Below are 14978 nucleotides of genomic sequence, written 5' to 3' on the forward strand. Positions count from 1 at the left end.
CGAATAAATGAGTGAATGAATGATAAATGAACAAATAAACCAATGGATAGAGAGTAAAAATTAAACACATGTATTTTTATATATTAAATATATATATTTATTTATTTATCTTCTCATACATCAATTGTCTGATCAAGCATAATAGAGTTCACATAACTGGATTAATATTATCTTGGCTCTAAGTTTTAAAGTTGCCACAGCTTACTAAAATGAAGTAAAACAGATGGCCAAGCATTAATGTATCACTGATAATGGAATGACAGCTTTCAACTTCTTTTTATCTTTTCTAATCTGTTTTTGTTTTACTTTTCAAGACAGGGTTTCTCCGTACTCTGTTCTGGCTGTCCTAGAACTCACTCTGTAGAACAGGCTGGCTTCAAACTGAGAGACCCACCTGTCTCTGCTTTGATTAAAGGAGTGCACCACCACCACTGCCCAGCCAGCACTGGCTTTTTTACACTGTGCCCTCAGTGCAAATTTCAGTGATGGTAAAATGGGTTATGTTCACTATTACAAGCTAAGGTCTCCTTTTATATAAGTAACATAACCACTCCTTCGAAGACTTATTAGCACTTAAAAAAAAAGAACACTATTTGTTCTTGATTTTCACTTTGTTAATCTATAACCTCAATAACTTGTCTCCTGGCTACAGAACATTCATAGGGACCTTTTCTTCAAATATTAAACTCTAATGTCTGCTTTAAAAACCGAATTCCAACTCTATACTTGAGGACAAATTTACCACAACTACATTCTTCATACTTATTATACTGTATTTCCCAAAAAAAAAAATGATCAGGTAAATCAGGGATGTGTATTCAAACGGAAAAAAGATCAGATAACCTTCTCAAGACAATCTCGATTACCTTTTAAAATCCCACACTTTTAATATTCTAATTTTAAATCAACTCCTCCCCCTTTTGGTTTTGGTTTATATGAAGACAAAGTCCCACTATGTAATGCTCTCAGGGCTGGAACTCACACAGAGGCCAGGCTAGCCCAGAACTCAGAGATTCACCTTGACTCTACTACCCAAGCGCTGGGATGGAAGGTATGTACTACTTAATACTCCCAGCTTTATAATTTTATTGTGACAACGTTCTACATTTTTGCATTAGCATTTTCAAGTTTACAACATTTACTATCTACCCTTGGATGGGCTTCAGTTTGCACTTGTCACAAATAATTCTCTGGATCAGAAATGGCCATCCACTAATGGCTGTGCATATCATGGGTGTCTGGGGAAGGTTATTTCAAAATGCATAATACAACGTACAAAGACCCAAAAGTTAATCACTCCAAATACTATGTATACTGTATCAAGGGTTGGGTTAATCCTCAGAAGTAAATACAAAAGAAAATAAGCTTAGGTTCCCATAAAAGAAGTTACACCATTCTGCTCAAATTTTATAGCATAATTAGTTAGGTACAACACAAAACAGTACTGACACCTATAGAATGTGATGGGTTTTTAAAAATTTCAACACTAACTTGAATGGATATTACATGATCTGGGAAGAGATGGAGAAGGGGAATGAGAATTATCAAAATACAACGTGCAAAATTCTCAAGGAGCATGAAAAAATTTAAAATAATGACCAATGGCATTATACAGGTTTCTGCCTCTTCAAAGTACAAGTCCTCACATGCATAGAAGAAACATGAAACACAGGGCATAGTAATAAAAACATTTTACTACATTAGGAATAACATGTACTGAAAAGACAACAATGTTTGAAATATTTAATAAAAAGCAAAAGTATACTGCTAAAGCCTAAGTAAGCTTATGGAACTTTAAACTGTCTCTAGCTTTTGAGTAGAAAACTCAAGTGTCATTCATCTGAACTAAGCAGGCCAAACAAAATATCCTGATTCCTATGTTCTCCTCAATGTCGAAATGGGTGGATAAATTTAAAGCCTCTTCTCTCAAGAGTTGCTTTATAGGCAATTTTCTCTCAGTATCAAGGCCTGCAGTTTCCATTTGGCTGCCAGTTTGTGATTAAATTCATCACCTTTATTATAAAAATGTGCTTTACTCCATGGCCTGCTGCACAAGAACTGTAAGAAAAACATTTTTCACTGCTAACAGCAAGATCGTTCTAAGGAAACCACCACATCCACTCAAACATTAACTTCTTCAACCTGCTGCAGAGAAATCTCACACAGAAAATCTCTAACAACTGTGAAACCTACTGAAACTAAAATCTATGAAAATGCCATGTTTTAAGGCTTTTTGATAAAATGTAACTAAATATTCAGTTTTCAATGTTTCAATTTTAATTTTCTTAACTTACTTTCCTTACTTGACCATGATAGAGATTAAAACTACAACTAGTGTACTAACAGACGGTTGTTCTACTACTGAGCTATTAATACTTCCAGCTCCCAAGCCTGAAATTTGTAAAGAACTACAAAGATGAAGTCAGTGTCTAGAATATTTCCAAAGTCCAATAAAGACAGGCGCTAGAAAATTAAGTGCTTATCTTTTTATTCCATTGTTTACAAGTTCATGGCTTCTTTCAGAGTTTACTTTTACCATCTGGGCACTCAGCCAATAGCCAAAAACAAATGTTTACATTACCCTCCTACCTGGCAGTTCCTTTACAAAGAAGATATACTTGGGGGAGGGGAGTCAGAAAAGAAAAACTTCTCAACTGGTTACATTTAAATTAGTTAATATGTTTAGAAAAATAATCTTATTCATTTGTGAAGTTTAATGTTTTTAAAGATTAGCTATGCAACTAGCATGTAACAAACTTGGCTAGTAAGCACCCCCCCAAAAAAATCTATACACATACTTGGTATTTTCATTTTAGAATGCAGAGACAACAACTCAATCTCACTTTAAGTTGGGCTTTAGAAAGGGGAATTATCAGATTATAAAACATATGTCCCTCCAAGAAATTGTCATGTTCTTGCCAGAAAACAAGGTATTTCCTTAATGTTGGGCGTGTTCTGTAAAATCTTCTCCAGACCATTGCATCTCACTCATCTCTACATCCCTGGCATCCACTAAGATGCTTAAGGGGAAAGACTAAAATATAAACTATAACAGAAGTCAGCATTAGCTTTCTGGTAACTATAAAAGCCACAAACATTAAATTAGTATTATTAATCACAATCAGTATTTTTAAATGAAATTTACTTTTAAAAGCTAGATTGTTATCACAGATGTTTTGCCCACAAGTATGTCTGTGTGAAGTATAGACACAGATGTGGGCCCTGGGAATTGAACCCGGGTCATCTGGAAGAGCAGACGGTGCTCTCTAACTACTGAGCCATCTCTCCAGCCCACAGGGAGACAGGGTCAAACACATCTGTAATCAAACCCCTTGAGTAGTGCCAGGGAGAAGTTCAAGGTCATCCTGAGCCTCTGTGATACATATTTTAAAAAGGGGGTGGAGGGGCCCTCAGGACACACTAAGGATCTACCCCTTTTTACTACCACTTTCTTCAGAATCTTCTGCCTCTTCCCCTCTTCAGGCTCTAAGCCATCTCTACAGAACCACAAAGTAGCTTACAATTCAATATTCAAAGTTGATTAACTTGAGACCAACCTTTAGCTATCATGTAACAAAATAGCTTGTTGATATGATCTACCCATTCAGCTTATTCATACCTGAAAAATCAAATTTCACAAAGGTTAAAATAAAGTGTGAAAAATAAAATACCATCATACTCTTCCTTACCACCATATAAAATACAATTTTCAAATAACCTGAAAACCTGGGTTTTTCAAACTATCTTACTTTTGATCTTCCATAATTACTTTTACTCTCCTATCAAAAATATCTCACTTTCTACTTACCCATCCAACAGAGTACTGGGTGAATATAAGACCTTGAACATGCAAAGCAATGCAGACAGTGTTGAGACCTTCACTTCCCCTTCCTATATTTTTAAGTGAAGAGCAAAGGGGGTGGTGGAGCAAGCATAATCATAACATACTTTGAGAGTACCTCTCAAGTAACCACCTCTCAAGTAACCACCTCTCAAGTAACCACCTCTCAAGTAACCACCTCTCAAGTAACCACCTCTCAAAACTTCGGAGCGTCACCTTAGCCTACAAAGTAGACAATACAAAACATTAATTAACACAAATGGTTCTAAATAGCCAACTGGCAACTGTAAAAGACTAACACCATGAACAAGAGCATTTTGCTTAGTTTAACACTGGTTTAATGATAGCATGAGTCTGCACTGTATGCTTAATTGTGTTCTTATTTGGGAAAAATGGTAAAAAAAAAAAAAAAAAAAAAAGACTTGGGAGTTATGTTAAGTAACAAAATTTAAAATAACTGAGACTTCACATCTGAAAGGAGGCAGCCACACACATAAATTAACAGTTACAACAAACTTGTCCCTAGTGATCAGGCTTAAAGGTACCTGCTAACAATATTACTTAGCTATATTCTGCAAGAGTCAAATTACCATTCCTGAAACCAGCATTTTCTAGACCTGTGGTTCTCAACCTGAGGGTTGAATGACCCTTCCACAGGAGTCATATATCAGACATCCAATATATTAGATATTCACATTACTATTCATAACAATAGCAAAAGTTATGAAGTAACAACAAAAATAACTTTATGGTTGAGGGTCTCAACAATATGCAGAGCTGTATTAAAGGACCACAGTTGAAAACCACTGATTTGACCATAAAATGTCTGCATTCTTTCATCAATGAAGTATATTTGCATATATAATCAAGGTGTGACTAAGCTGAAAAATTCTTTCCAATTCTAAAACTTCAGAACTGTACTATTTCTGTGAAAAAAGGTGAACTTGACTGTTTACAGAGCAGATTAAGCCCAAAGCCTTAAACATGTTTGGTCAACACTCTACCAGATCCTTTAGTCTACACAGTGACCAGCTCTGAGACCCTGTCTCCTTCATTCCCTCAAAAATAAGATGTCCCAGTACCCAAAAAGTAGACAAAAACCAAAGAAAAGGAAAATCTGAAAAGGGAGAAACAGCAGTAGCAAGTACGACAACCTGTCACATTAAGGCACTGTACTATAACTGAATGCTCATAAAACTAAACAAAGCCTAGACTAAACAAAAGCAAAGGGAGATCAAAGGAAAGACAAAACTATGAGCCATGGAAAGGAAACCCTTTAAATAGCTCTTGAGTTATCTGTACTTGAAGTTTAATTCAGAACGAACTATTTATACTGCAAGCATCCTGTACAAGAGCACTGCCCCTGGGTCCCGTGCACAGGCTCACACCTCTCCTCCACCCAAGTAAACCCTCTACATCCTGAGAACGCCAAGCCCGCCTGGCTTTCAGCCACTGGTGGGCTTCCTAGACTAAGGCGTTACTCTGTTTTAATTACCTCAACTACTCAGTAACTGTGGAACGATACTGAAGTCCTAGTATATCACGCATATTATCCCACACATACTTTTAATAAAATAAAGTTTCGGTATTTTAAGTCACTTAACATTACCCTATTCAAAACACTACATTTCAATAATCACTTTCTATTTAATACACCAAAATCACTGATTTTACATTAAATACACTGCAAACTATGGTTTCGTATTCATTGGCCCAGTCACACTATTTCGTACTTAAAGGTTTTCTGAGAGTTAGCAATGGACTTTGGAAATCACATTTACATTACATACACAGATAACCTAAAAGCAAAGTAGCAAAGTAGCATGTCAAAAAAAAAGAAAGAAAGAAAAAAAAAAAATCACACACACAACCAAAAAAAAAAAAAAAAGACAACAAACCCACCAGCTTCAGTAATTAATACACTTCTACAACATCAAATGCTAAAAAAAAAAAAAAAAAAAAAAAAGAAAGAAAGAAAGAAAGAAAGAAAGAAGTGGAAGCTAAAAGACACACAGGAAAATGTCCATTGTGGTTTTTTTGTTTTATTTTGTTTAAAAGAAACTATCGAAACTATCAATACACAGGGACAGTATTTCAGTAGGAACTCAATTCTGTAACATCCATTAATAAAGCCTAGAAGGAAATGCACCAAAACTCGGTGCCTCTTAATTATATGTGACTTTTTACTTTTTAAAACATGCAAGAAGAGTATTTGTTCAGAATAAAACATATCTGTCTTGTTCTTTCCAACAACTTTTAATTATCAAGAGGAAAGAATTCAAGCTCCTCCAAAGTTTACAAACTAAGAAAAAATACGCACACCAAACCTACCATTCTTTGTCTTTGTGGCTGAGACCGGGTTTCTCTACTTAGTCCTGGCTGTCCTGGACTCACCATGTAGACCAGGCTGGCCCTAAATTCAGAAATCCTTCTGCCTCTGCCTCCCTCCCCAGTGCTGGGACTAATGTCTGATCAGCAATGCAAGACATGGAAAACTGAGAGTTTGAATCTGCTCATCTGCTCTTCTGCTCTCCTTTGAAGACAGGCACAGCTCTGCTCTTACCAAAACTGAACTGAAAACTTCTGCATTCAATTCTCTATTTTATACGCATTACAGAAAAAAAAAAGAAATGAACAACTAAGATCCAAATTTGTATAGTTGTACCTTCAAGGTTCCTGACAGTTTCTTACACTCTGGGTCTCCACAAAAAAAACAAAGGAACAAAAGACATGTTCTTTCCTTATAACTGGGGGTTAATTTCTACTAATACTAATAGTAGTATTTTACAACTGGAGAAAACTAATACAATAAACTAGAAAATGTAATTTAAAATGTATCAGCTATTTAAAAGGCACACATTTTCCAACAGCATCTTTTTTCAACAACCATAACACATTTTAAAACAAATATATTTACTTAAGTTTAAAACAAACTGACAAGAAACCCTATAATGCTATAAACTCTAACAATAAAGTGAGATAAGATTATGGTTTACCTGCTGATAACTTTTTACTGCTGTAATAAACTACGGTCCTGAAAAGAACTTTCTCTCCTCATAGAAGACATGAGTAAGCTACATCACAACACTTGATCCAAAATCCAAAACTGTATATACCCAAATGCTGTGCTTAGTATGTAACTAATTACGCCACCCAAACAACATTTCAATGATATAAAAACAAAAAACATCGCAGGAAAAAAAATGTAATCTATCTGCCAGTTACAATAAATAGTCAGCATATAGTCTCTTAAAGACTAAATCTTTACAGATACAACTTAGGCACATTCTACATCCTATTCCTGAGCCACACTTCCCTCCAAGGTAAAGGATAAAAGGTTCTTTTCTGACAAGTTACTTCCCAACACATTTTAGTCACTAACTTCTCTTGTGTGTACTGACATCCCCATCTGCTGGAACATAAGTTCCTTACTGGTAAAGATTCTTAGCAACAAAAAGGTTGTGGTAGAAACTTTCCAGCTACAGAGAAATACAGCTTCAAAACTTCATTTCTACCAGGAAGTTTGTCTACCTCTAACAACTTTAAAAGCTAAATAATTTCCACTGGTACAGAAAAAAAACCTTTTCCTGATATTTTCTATCCTGTTCCTATCCTTCAAAGGATACAAAGCACTGGTCTAAAGAAAACTTTCTCGTTTTAAAATATGGTGTGGAACATACCTCTATCACACTCACATACACCCTCATTTAAAAGATATTTGTTGTCCTAATAGCTGCTAGATTTGAGTTAAAATCTACTAAAATTGATCAAATGAAAGACTTTATACAGTAAACAGAGCCATCAAAAGGTCAATAACATATTAAAATAAGGCAAAACAAACCAGAAATATGAATCACTAGTTACACATAAAATAAGAAAATTTAAACTTATTCAGCGGTTTGCTGTTTTTTTGTTTTTGTTTTTGTTTTTTTGTTTTTTAAACAATTACGTCACCATCAAGAATATTATTGGAGGGGCTGGAGAGATGGCTCAGTAGTTAAGAGCACTAGCTGCTCTACCAGGGGACCCAAATCTGATTCCAAGCACTCATAGAGTTATTCAAAACTGTAACTCTAGTTCTAGAAGGTCCAGCACCCTCTGGCCTCTGTATGTATCAGTCACACATGTTATAAGGAGATACATGCAGGTAAGACAGTCAAACACCTAAAATATAATTTAAAAAATATTATAAAACTGCCATGATAAAATTCTGTCAAAAATGCAAACACAAACTGATTACAACAAATTATTACCTAGCTGCATCCACAGAAATTAGCCTGAAAATGATGTCATACCAAACAGTAACAAATACTGTTAGCACCTAAATACATTCAGAACTTAAAAGGATCTTAGTGAAATGGCTAGTTTCACATATGGAACAGGAAACATACACAGGGTAACTGGAGAATACATTTTCCCAAAAAGCAAGAATCATTCCAAAAAATAAAGGAGCCAATTTAATTCCCCCTAACCACAAGTTAGCTATGAAAATACATGTGCCTATAATGCTGAGTGTAAAAAGTCACCATCAGGGCAGCTAGCAAATCTGATTAAATAAGGAATCTGCAATAGGATTTTATTTCATATAGCAATACCTACCACCCTGTTGTTCAAAGTTCAACCTTTCAAAGACTACCAAGATATCAACTGAAAGAATATTAGAATGAGAAAGGCATCAAGGTAGAAGTTCAAATGAAGTGAATTCAGACAGATTAGCAACCTTCAAGACCACAGCATAAATGGTACAGAAAGCTCACCTAAAATTGAGTTGTATGATAAAACATAAACAAAACTGTAGTCTTTAAAACTAGACCTCCCATATGATCCAGTATACTTGTCCTGGGTGTTTACCAAAGGACTCAGACAGCACCTCAGAGACCCAGCACAACACACAGCACTGTAGACAACTCCTAACTTAGGAGCCAACTCAGGCATCTAGTAACAAAGAGATGGATAAAGAAAATAGGCTCTGTGTGCATGGCAACATCTTTGCAGCTGTACAGAAGACTGACATATCATTTGTGGGGAAATGGATGCAGTTAAATTTAGTCATACTGCATCAAAAATACAATGTATGTTTTCTCCAAAAAAAAAAAAAAAAAAAAAAACCTGTTTCTACAGAAGTATCACCCAGGCTAACAGTGAGACTGACTGCTGTCTCTACTCATGTGACACAGCAACACCTCTGATATACTCCAAAGATGCTATACTTCAACCTGCTTTATCCTTTAAAATCTAACTTCCTAAACCAAATGCCATGTCACTCAACTCATTTCTGCATTTGAGAGCCTCAAGCAGGAAGATTATCACAAATTTGTGACACTACATAATTCAGCAGTACATGAGTTCAAGGCTATTCTGATGTACACAGCAAAGACCCTGTCTTAAACACACAAAATAAATACCAAACTATAAATAAATATAAAACTTCCAACATATTAAAGATATAAATCATAAAGAAACAACCCCCCAACCTAGAAAGGTAAAATGAAGCATTTTTAAAAGATGTTTCCAAATTTTAAAATGTTTAAAATTTCAACAAGATGCAACTATTTGGTTTAGATATTGCAGGTATAAAGAACATTCTAGATCCAACTACAGAAATCTGAGTATTGACTCTATACACATTAATCTATTTTGTTAATGTGGTGTTGTCACTAATAGAAAATACCAATTTTGAAAAATACAAAATTTAAGAATGGAATTATCAATGTACCTCTACTGAATTTTAATGCTGAAAGTATGTAGTAAGATTCTCAGAAAATCTTCACCACACTTGGTAACAAATATTTACACATGACATCACTTTCACAAACATCTCACCTAACAAAGCCAATTAATTCCAAAGAGTTAACAAAAAACCAAGAGTGTCTTCATTCTTTTCAACTTTAACACACACACACACACACACACACACACACACACACACACACACACACACGGGGGGGGGTCTATTCTGTCAATATGAAGCACAAAGCACTCGTCTAAAGAGAAAACTGCATGTGTGCGTGCGTGTGTGTTTTAGGAACAAATGGCTTCAAAAAAGTTATCTACATAATTTCAAAAGTGGCAAATTTTTCAAAAACTAAGCACTGATTCAAAATTTTTCTAAATATGAACTGACACTTTGGGATAAGGAATGGCTAGAAGCTTACCCTACATAAAGAAATGAATTTTATACATCTAATTCCTACTCTCATTTATGGTAATAAAGTAAAATCAACATTAAACTCCTACAGGACAAATACTACAAATAATGGTTATTACAAGAGGTGGGGGGTTTCTTACATGTATGGTTGTGAGCCTAGCCTTTAACAGCTGAGCTATTCCTCCAGCCCGAGGTGGGAGGAGTTTCAAAGGGGAAAAATTGCAGGAACATTTGTTCTCTAAGTGTCCAAAGTTGTCACTATTTATTAAAAAACTGCTTTATGTGTTTCAAGTATTACTATTACAAAATTGCTTTATGTGTTTAAAGTATTAATGTTCAATGCCACCTCTGTATTTTGATTTAAAAGCATTTTAAGAGAAACTAGAAATCAAAAGGAGTAAGTTGATGTGTTTTTAAATTCAAACATGAGAGTATCTGCTACCAAGTTCTGAGTTGGACACAAGCAGTTAGACACTTCTATAGCAAAACATACAGAAACAAATCAGATCTATGGAGATAACTACATTAAAACGTAGCACCAGACAGAAAATGGTGTGTTTACAGACCTTTTTTTCCTATCTATATAGGAAAACAAACAAACCATACTGATTTATAAGTTTAGTGCTCTGCTTATTTTGCTTTCATATCTAGTGAAAATAATGCTACAACTAACCTCACTTGGGCATCAAAAAAGCAATCTCAGTCCCCCAAAATTAAAAATAAATGTCAATTTTTATAAAAGTATGTAACTTCTTAAGAGAGCTCATTGCAAGGGGGGAAAATCTTATTGTATTGTCTCAATGTCAAATAAAGAACGGAGAGGAAAGGAAGTAGTCAGGTCAGCCGTGTAAAGAGACTGGCACATAGTTCTAATCATGACCTCCTAACATGGGTCCATTTCCTCATCATCCCTCCTCCCTCAGCCTTAAAATAGACTCTTAGCTACCCTGACAACAGATGACACACTGAGAGCAGAGAGCTGCTCGTGCCTTATCTTCTCAGTTATCAACAAAGCCCAATGTCACAACACATTCCATTTCAGACAGAAGGGTAATTTCTGCTTACAACTGCATCCTCTAACAAGCTAATCAATTCCCTTACTACCAGAAATAAAAATAAAAACTTACCCACCTAAACACACTAGCTGAAAAAAGGGGGCTTCTTAACCCTGTTTTACTAATGGCCTCAGCAACACTTAATAGGCTTGTCTCACTTGGTCACAGGGCTCTGTTTCCCTTTAGGATACTAGAAACCACTTGATCAGATGGGAAACTAATGAAACTCTGGTTCCAGGACAGTGACAGGGCCACAATTAACAGAGATCTGGGACATGGCTCTGAAGGTACCTATCATAGCACACATTCACTCTCTCACTTAAATAAACTATCTGAACTTGATATTCTCATATTTATTTCAGAAAGGGCATCCATATACACTGGGAAATGTGAATATCACAGTTTATTAGTTTCTACAATAAACTAAATTGTGTTGTGCATTTAACAGTACACCCTTAATTATGAAAGGCTTGAAGAACCATACCACCCTCCTCCTCTACAGAAGTCAAGGTGCCAAGTGCAGTGTGAAAGCAGAGTAAGTGACATGGTGGGTGATGCATGGTGGGTTGCTTCCACCGTACCCACAAGAGCCATGACCTCTGCTGAGGAGCATCCTGGACAAAGCTGGCGACAAATACCAGCTTATTACAGCTCTTCAAGGGCTACAGAGCAGTGCCTCGGCTCCCAAAGAACAAAGAACAGACTCGTCACCCCACCTTAAATAAAATCTGTTTCTCACAAATAATGCTTTTTTAGACAAAAAAAAAAAAAATAAAATAAAATAAAAAAATTTAACAAACTATACAACCTAAGTCTTCTATGCAAAGTTTTAAACCAGTGTTTATGAACAAACAAGTTTTCCCAAAAAGAAAGAAAGTAAAAATTCAAGGAAAGGTATAACCTGTGTGACAATGAACACACCCTCAAAGATAAACATGGGTAGGGAAGAAAACTAACAACGCCAATCTGAATTAAAAATACTCTCCAAATTTAAGGGAGTTGGAATATTTATTATAAAAAGGGATTATCTGAGAATTGAAAGTATTTTCAAGCCATTAATGTAGAATGTAACCCATTTCTTCATTTTTCCTGAATTATAGTCCAGGTTTTCTGACAGCACTCATAAAGATTCAACACTGTCCTTTTTACCAAACAACACAATTCTTGTTTTCACATAAGCAGCTTCTCTCACTCATAAGTCTGCCTAATGAATTAAAACTCAAAATGTGCAGTTTAAGTATCACATTCTCTTTTCCTCTACTTGATATTTTTCTGTATTGTTTTTTATTGTTCAGTTTCAACACTATATTGCAAAAATGTTTATTTAAAAAACATGTTTTGCATTCATTCAACTAATTTTGGAGTTTCACTTTCATGACAAAGTCTTTAAAACAACTTGTGTGTAACTGTTCTTTCCTAAAGATGGTATGGAGGGTCAGTTAAAATTTGAAGAGAAAGCAGTTTTAAGATCCACATTGTATTGTGATTCAGGGCTAATCTTTGAGTCTTAGAAGCATTAACTCAAGTTCTGTCTTTTATTTCAGAACTTACTTGGCCTACAACATGTGTTCAAACTTTAAAAACAGCCCTGCTAAAGATAAAAGACTGGTACAACTCACCAAATGGAATCAATAGCCAACAACACAGGAACTGACTACCTAGATAAACTACAGGCCACTTAACGCTGGCAAGAATCAATGTACTCTTTCTATATCATTCAAGTTTTAACAAGTAGGAAAAAAACACAAGACTTCATTCCTAAATTTGTTACTCAACTGAAATTTAACTATATGTTAAAAGCTCACTGCTTGAAAGTATTTTAAAGCTAAAATTGCTAGGCAGTCCCATTCACAATTTCTAATTATCAGAGAGACTAGCTCACTGTCACTGAACAATTTAGTCCTTAAAGTGAAACTTAGTTTTATATGAATTTCAAAGTAATCTTTCTGCCAAGCATTACAAACAATGGAGAGTGTAACCTCTGACTTCAAACAGAAGTCATGATTAATTTGTTTTGGACAATGAGAGGCCACAAGGGGGTAAAGCACAAGTTGCCAATTTTCACTATTAAGTCATCTAGCAAGAAAATTATGATGGTGCACTTAAGAAACCAGTATTTTCAAATCAAATTAAATCCATAATAACCCTAACAAGTACAGGGAAAAGCTTATAACACACTAAGGACTAGACCCTGCCCTGCCAAGTTTGCTCTGGTCTGCTGAGAACAATCACACTTCGTACTCACTCTGAGTCCATTGTAAGCACACTCCCTACCTACAGCATGGAAGCTCTCTGCACACTGGCCTGATGCAGAGAACCCCAAGAACAGAAGACAGACTGAGGTGAGAGACAGAGAAAACATGAAAAGGAAAAATGAAAAAATATACATTATTTAATGCTGTGATCCTAAACTTTCTTCTACATTTGAAACACAAAGGGTTACTATTTCTAACTAGACAGTCATAAACAAGCCTGTGCAGAAACAATGACATAATTGAAATTCCTCCAGCTGATTTATGCCAACCTCAAACTAAGGTGGTTATATCTGATCAGTCTGAAGGCCCACATGAGCAGCCTTTTAAAACTAATAGAAGAAACTCCTACTAGTTTTCTACATAGCATCTCCTAACGTTTTACAATCTCCAGGCACTTGAGTATACAGAGCATTTTAAGAATGCACTGTAATTCATTTTAAATGCTGTGTAGGTGTATGAGAGTCCCCATACACTGTGCTTGTTAAAAAAAAACTAATTTTCATCATAAATTTAACACTAATGTCACAAAAATAACCAATACACTAAGTAAAAAAAATAATAGTATATTAGGTGTCTTCTGTGAAATCACATTTGTGAATAATGACAGGTGAAGTCACCTAAAATTTAAATTTCTACTCAATATAGGTCAGATTTTTAAGCACGCTAGACATTTTGTTCCAAACATTTCCAAGGTTAAAAAAAATAGCTGGCGCCCCTTAGCGCTCACATTTGGAAATACTCAGTTTAAGAGTTCCAGCGCCCCCCCCCCTTTTTTTTTTTTTTTTTTTTTTTTTTTTTTTGACATTCCAGAAAGTTTTCTGCCTCCACAATCTTTCAAATGCCAACACAAATAGGAAAGGCAAAACCCCTTAAAGGGGCAGCTCAAGCTTTCCCCCGGGCATCTGGGACTAACAGGCACGCGGACCCAACAGTGGAAAAGGCCCCTTTTCGTACGTGTTACTGCTGGATGCATGCTCATGCGTCACAGCCCAGTGCTTTCTGTTTGAAGTCCTGCCGGTGGCTCCCCACCCAAAAGAAGCTCTTAGAAAGATTCTCCCCACCACCCTTTAGCTCGGAGGTATTCACAGCCTTTTGTTCTTCCCTGACACGCCGGCTCCTTGAGCACAAATTTTGATTTCTCTAGCTATATTTGAAAGTATTTCGAGATTCTTCTCAAGATCCTAAGATCCATTGTTCTTCTGCCCAGCAGCATAGTTTTCGGGTTCCATTAGAGAGCCCCAGTGGAGACTCCCCGCTACACCATTTTCAAAATGGACTTGTTGGTCCTCTTGCCCCGCACGCCGCCCGGGCCCCTGAAAACTAACACTGCAGGTCGCTGCAGCGAGAAGTTCTTAGAGGGATTCCAGAGCTGACCAGCACGCATCTTAGAGCCACTATCCGCTCCCCGCAGCGCTCCCCGCCCGGCTTCGGCAAACTTTCGCTCCATTTGATCCTCGTCCTTTCAAACTTGCAGCTCCCCGCCCTGCGGACGCGGGCGGCGACGCCGGGAGCTAACCCTCCGCCCCAGTTAGTTCTCCCGAACTCGGATTCCGTTCAGGTCTGTCATCGCGGTATTTCGTACTCCTCCCCCCCCCACCACCACCACAAAAAAAAAAAAAAAAAAAAAAAAAGTGAAGTTAAACTCCCAACACTTCTTGCTTCCCTAAACAAAGGACAGA

The 14978-nt window shown here is 36.3% G+C and overlaps 1 protein-coding gene across 5 annotated transcripts in view; it reads right to left on the bottom strand.

Annotated features, from left to right (window-relative positions):
* The window catches only part of Qki (QKI, KH domain containing RNA binding), a 97507-nt gene that overhangs the window by 81836 nt on the left and 693 nt on the right, over positions 1 to 14978 (bottom strand). The window lies entirely within an intron of this gene.

This window comes from Phodopus roborovskii, unplaced genomic scaffold (genome assembly GCF_943737965.1).
Source record: "Phodopus roborovskii unplaced genomic scaffold, PHOROB, whole genome shotgun sequence".
In the NCBI taxonomy this organism is placed as follows: domain Eukaryota; kingdom Metazoa; phylum Chordata; class Mammalia; order Rodentia; family Cricetidae; genus Phodopus; species Phodopus roborovskii.